Consider the following 6,401-nt stretch of genomic DNA (forward strand, 5'->3'; position numbering starts at 1 on the left):
CCTGGAGGACGTTGTTGTGGGCGACCGCTTGTTCCGCCCCGTGCGGCACCACGAGTGCTCCGTTTCTCGACCGTCCTGTTTCTCTAACAAACCGTGACATATATATATATAAATGCTAATGCTAACGATAAAATGCTAATGTTAAAAAATGCTAATGCTAATGCTAAAAATGCTATAAATGCTAATGCTACAAATGCTAATGCTACACAATGCACACACTTAGCGAGCTGCAGGCCACACTCAAAATTTCGTAGACATGTTCTTTTCTTGTTTATTTATTTATTTATTTTTTAATCAAAACCCATGGGTGAGTATCTAAGCACACAAAAGGGCGCATTATCTTTTTTAGGTCTGATTTTGGGTATAAGGCATTCTTCTTGTGCTAGAGACTTAAAACGGATAGCCGCACCATCAACCCACTCCCGTTTATACCCTCTTTCAATGAAACGATTGGTCAAATCAGTAGCCTGTGCGTCATAGGCAGAATCTGAGCTGCAAACCCTCCTAGCCCTGTGGAATTGACTAATGGGCAGGCTGCTTATTAAATGTGTGGGATGAAAGCTATCCCCTCGTAAAATTGTATTTCTATCGGTGGGTTTGCGATACAGATCTGTCTGGGGTGGAGTCTAGGGGTGCCACGGTTCGTTTAGCCCATGGTTCGGTTCGTACCTCGGTTTTGGGGTCACGGTTTTGGTACGGTTCCGTACGCGTTTTGCATAAAAAAAAAAAAAATGACTTTCCAAAAATCTATTTTTATTTTGCTTCTAAGCGAATTGAATTATGACAGTGCCTCTTAGCCTTAACTCTCCCCACGCTTCGAACGATAACGCTCGCCCCATTTTTTACAGAACGTCGATGCCAATACGGCGCTCGTTCGGTTCGTTCGTCTGATGACTGTAAGCTGATGAGGGATCGCGCGGCCGTTTACTGTAAACACATTTTCCGCTGTGATGGTGTAAAAAATCCATTATGCGTTAGATCAACGGAGAACAATTCACTTCCTTGTTGATTTCCTCTGGCCCGGAGGCTCTGTAGCCAGTGACTGCTCTGAATGTACGGCAACACATAGCAGGACAATTCACATTCATTCTCGCATGACGCCGCCCTCTGCTGCCTGGCAGACCAAAGTGCACTATTGCACAACCAAAAAAAATAAAAATAAATAAATAAATGTCTGTCTGTCTATCTACTATAACGTCGCAAAGGTAAGCCGCTTTTTGATGGCGCCAGACCCAATAAATAAATAAATAATCTGGCAGTAGGAGAGTTAAGGTGGGTTAAAACATTAATAATAATATAAAATTAAAATAAAAAGGGGGAAAATTATTTTCTTTTCTATTATCATTATCATCAATATTGGCCATCGTCTTCAGTTTCAAAGTGCTTTATTTATGAACAAATTGTTTTGCACACAACAAGAGATACTATAGTAGGCTACAAGCTTGAGCAAATAGCCTCTGTAAGTTTTCATTACCATAACCAAAATAGACGGGTGTGTTCACTGTGTTGCCAAACTTTGCGAGAGGAATAAGCAACCAGATCTATGAAAACAAGGCTTAAATAAGTGAATATAGGCCACGTGAGGTCTTTAAACCTATACACGTTGGCTATTTGAAAGTGGCCGAGCCGATCTACAAGCTCAACACCGCATCCACCATTATTTAGCCTACAAACAACTTTACATAAAAACAAGCTCAACGTGGCTTATAATAATCAGACATGGCAACAACACTCACCATGCGTTGTTCCTCCAGTCAGTCAGTGAGTGAGACTAGCGGGCTACGTTTTGCTTTGTTGCTTGCTAACGCTGCCTGCTATGGTCAGTCTAAAAACAGACTGTAATGATGTTTGGGACTAACAACAACAAGCAGATTTCTCCTGGACTTGTTCTCCATGTTACAACAACTACAATGCGTGCGCTCCGCACTGCACAGCTTAGCGACTAGCTGCTTCGTTTTGTTTTTCTGTCTCTGTGAGGACTCTCAACTGCTTTGCTCTGCTGCGAGTGTGAATGTCGGCTCTTGTTACAGAGTAGGTGGGGGTGAGGGCTACGGTGATGGGACATTATTGCGTGTTTACTTGCGGAGCGGGGTTTAGTGGAGATTGTCTTGTCCACGATGCACAGTGGCTGTCCAGCTGTAAGAAATTAATTCATTTGCAAACACAAAAAGACCGCGGTTTCTGAAAGGCGTATTAAACCGGGTACCGTGCAGGGCGTACCGTACGGTTCGGTTTTATACCGTAAACCGTGGCACCCCTAGTGGAGTCCCCTATCTGGTCTCTGTTATGCAGAACTATTACCCAGCATTCCATATAGGCTATATAGACCTGCACTTTTTGTCACTGTTCAGTATACACAGGATGATCGAAGGCCGGATAGGCCCGCCGCCCGAAACATGGTGTTTTTTTCCTGCTGTGTAATCAAATTAATTGGGAGCTGTGAGACAGTGTGCGGATTCATTCTCCTCTTCTTCAGTCTACTTTTTTGATCCAGCACTCGTCACAGTTGTGGGGATGTGCGTGTATCTCCAGACCGCTGTGTGCAAAGTTTGGCATGGATAGGGGAAACGGTGGCGGAGATATGAGTAGCGAAAAAGTGTGACGCGGCGTGTGACGGACAGACTGAAAGCAGGTGGAGGTTTTGATAGTAACTGCGACCTAACGCCTTGCAAACTTCCGTTTCTGTGACGCACGCGGAAGCTGCTTCTGAATTCCGCCCCAGAGCCAGAGGAGGCGTCTACCTTTCTATGCTCTACATTGCCACCCTTTGGCCAATGGTTGTGGGCTTTGTGTCTTGGCGTCTTGACAAATCGCTCCAGCGCCATATTGCTGAATTTCATAAAAAGTGACTGCGGTAATTATGCGTTAAACACCTGAAGAATTAGAAAAGGTAGAGATACAATAAGTAGCGGGGAATGAAACTGGCGCGATGTGAGCTTGTAGATCTGATATGTTTGAATGGCCAACGCAAAAATGTAAGATGACACAGATGCTTTCCCGGGTTACACACACACACATACATACACACACACACACACACACACACACACACACACACACACACACACACACACACACACACACACACACACACACACACACACACACACACACAAGCACACACGCTCTTTTCTTTGCTCTTACTTAAAGGGGAATGATAATGATAATGATAATGATAATGAATTTTATTTCCCCGTGTTATCCTCCCTTGGGATGGGTCTGTTATCACCCCTGTCATGCCTTGGCCAAGGCTCAGTAGTCAGACTACCAACTACCAGGAGCTGGTAGTTCCGATATCACCCATAGACTTGTCATTGCAATGCGCATGCGCCAACGCACGTTCTCTGGAATAACGTACTGGTGGCTCCCTGTGAGAATCGAACCCGGGTCTGAGTTTTACTAGTCCCATGCTCTACCAACTGAGCTAACGAGACGGTTGGAAATCGCTCGTTCTTTTGTCTGCTCTTATTTTTGACAACGTGGATACTCCTTTATTTGAGCAGTCCCCTGGTCAAAATTTACTATTCTGTCCATAACGGCACATAATTCGGTAACGCCGCTGAGTCGGCTCAGGCGCCGTTCGCACCGCTCGTCGCGGCGACTCGGCTTCGCTATCGCTCGCCTCGGCGGCTCCTCACGGGGCTCATCGGCGCCTGAGACAGCGCGGCTCCGTCGTCTATAGTGGCGTGAACGGTAGCGTCGGGTGGCTGATGTCACTGGGCGCGGTATCGAATCTCGCTTCGGGAGCAACTTTTTTTTTCTTTCTTCTCGGCTGATATTAAGGTTGATATTGGGACTACCCAGCTACTGGTAGCTGGTAGTCTGACTACTGAGCCTTCTCTAAGGTATGACAATTTTGATAACAGTCCCATAGCAAGGATATGATAACACGTGTATCAGGTGGTTACAAAGTGCTTCACAGAACATGCAAAACATACAGCAAAAAACACAGAAAACTAGGGCTGGGATGCGATTAAAATTTTTAATCTAATTAATTACAGGCTCTGTGATTAATTAATCGCAATTAATCGCATTTTAATCGCACATCGATATTTGCCCTGAGAAGCATTTTTTTTCAAGTAAAACACATTTTGTTGTACGAGTCAATCAACAAGTGAGTTTTTTAATCTAAATTTTGCATGCACTGGGCCAAGCAAAGCATTCTGATCGGCTATTTCTCCCTTTGCGTTTGTTGTCTCTTCTTGGTTGGTGCATCGCTATGATCGGTATGCCCGAAACTGAAGGTTCTGTGGTGCAAAAACTAAGTGTGATTAAAATGAGTTAATTTTTTTAATCGCGTTAATTTTCTGTAATTAATTAATCGCAATTAATCAGTTAAAGTCCCAGCCTTACAGAAAACACAACAAAGCATAGAACACTTATGATAAACACAATCAAAATACAGTGTACAAAAATACTTCTTTACACGGTTATAAGAAACACTTGGTGTAAAGGTACGTTTTTAATAGTGACTTGAACCTAGGCAGGGATGGTGCTAACCGTAGCTCCACTGGTAGTTCATTCCATAACCTAGGTGCCCGAGCGGCGAACGCACGATCGCCCCGGGTTACCATGTTAGTATTAAGTCTTTTTAACAGGCCCTTGTCTGAAGACCTGAGGATGTGCCCTGATTCGCGAGGGGGCAGCATATCCCGTATGTAGGGAGGGGGCCAGGTCATGCAGGGCTTTATATGTTATGAGCAAAATTTTAAAATCGCACCTGAAGCTCACTGGTAGCCAGTGCAGAGCAGCCAGTATATAGGAAGACCACCCATTTTCAATATTGAACTATGTAATTAATATACCTTAGAGGAGTTGTGTGGAAATTAAAAAAAAGTTCCCCCTCTTCTGTGTTGCTAACCTTACATTAAGGCTTCCGCATTGTGGCTTTAACGGCTGCACGAGCGTCTTACCGCTTATACAGACAGGTCGGGGGTATGGTCTGCAAAGCTGCCATTGCGGCTCTACACATGCACAAATGCGAAATATAGCTTCCGGACAAGTTCTACAAGGTTTATGCGACTTGCCCGGAAGCCATACGGACTGATGCTTCTCTAACGGGTTGGGGAGCAGTGTATAGAGGCATGGTGGCAAGCGGTGCTGGGATCCGCAATGGTCTCTCCAACATATTAATTGGACAGCCACTGGCGCTGCTCTTTGACTTTCCAGTTTCCTCTGACCTAGGCGATGCTGGACAGAGTCGAGATGAGGGGTCATCAGTTACTCCTGATAGGCCCATTTTGGCCGAGGCACCCTTGGTTCAGGATGCTGCTGTCTCTGTTCATGGGGACGCCATTGCCTCTGAGGCCTGACCTGCTTTCACAGGCTCATGGGACTCTGTGGCACCCCGGGCTCCGATCGCCTCCAGCTATGGGCTTGGTCCCTCAGAGGTGCAGGTGGTCAGATCTAGTTCTAGGGCCCCTTCTACTATCGCGGCGTACAGGGACTGTTCCACACATGGTGCGAGACCCAGTGCTGATCCGGAACAGATGTTCAGACTGTGATGCACTTTTTGCTGTCACTGCTGGATAAGGGCTGGGCGGCTAACACACTGAAGGTGTATGTTGCCGCTATCTCTGCATGCCATTCTGGTGGAGCTGATGGACAGCTGGGTAAGAACCTGTTGCTGTCACGCTTTATGAAAGGAGTAAGGTGCCTCCATCCAGACTCTTCAGGTTCTCATTTGGGACCCTGGCTTGGTGTTCTCAGCACTCGGGAAGCCTCCCTTTGAGCCCCTGTATACTGCCTCTCTTGAGCACCTTGAAGGTGCTATTTCTCTTGTCAATCACCTCCGCAAATAGGGTTGGTGAGCTCCATGTGCTCTCGGTGAGCGAGGAGTGTCTTCAGATGGGACATGACAAGTCGAGTGTCATCTTGCGAACCATTTCCTAATTTCTGCCCCCCAAAGGTTCTCTCCGTAGGACATAAGAACTGGCCTCTGTACCTGTCAGCTTATGTCCCTCCCTTGAGTGTTGATGGCTTGGGTGATGCTCTGCACGTCCTCTGCCCGGTGAGGGCTTTGGATACACAGTATGTCATATGGACAAAGGCTGACTGATCAGCTCTTTGTATGCTATGGTGATAGAGTCCTGGGCTGAAGGATTTCGAAACAGAGACTCTAACTGGCTTGTTGATGCCATTGCTTGTGCGTATCGCTTGGCCGGACAGACCTTTTTTTTTAATTATCTCTCTGTATACTTACTTTTTGCATATTCTTCTGCATTACAATGTTTTATAACTCAGTACCCATCAATTCCAGGCATGATTTTACATGTTCAATTGCATTATAAGGATACTATATGGAAATTAATTAAAAAAACGAGAATTTTGGTTATTTCTCATATAAAAGTGGTGGTAACAGGTAGAAAGCTACGAGGTTGATAATGCTACCAGGGCTTAAA

The sequence above is a fragment of the Nannobrachium achirus genome (genome assembly GCF_963921795.1).
Source record: "Nannobrachium achirus genome assembly, chromosome: 5".
NCBI classification, from domain to species: domain Eukaryota; kingdom Metazoa; phylum Chordata; class Actinopteri; order Myctophiformes; family Myctophidae; genus Nannobrachium; species Nannobrachium achirus.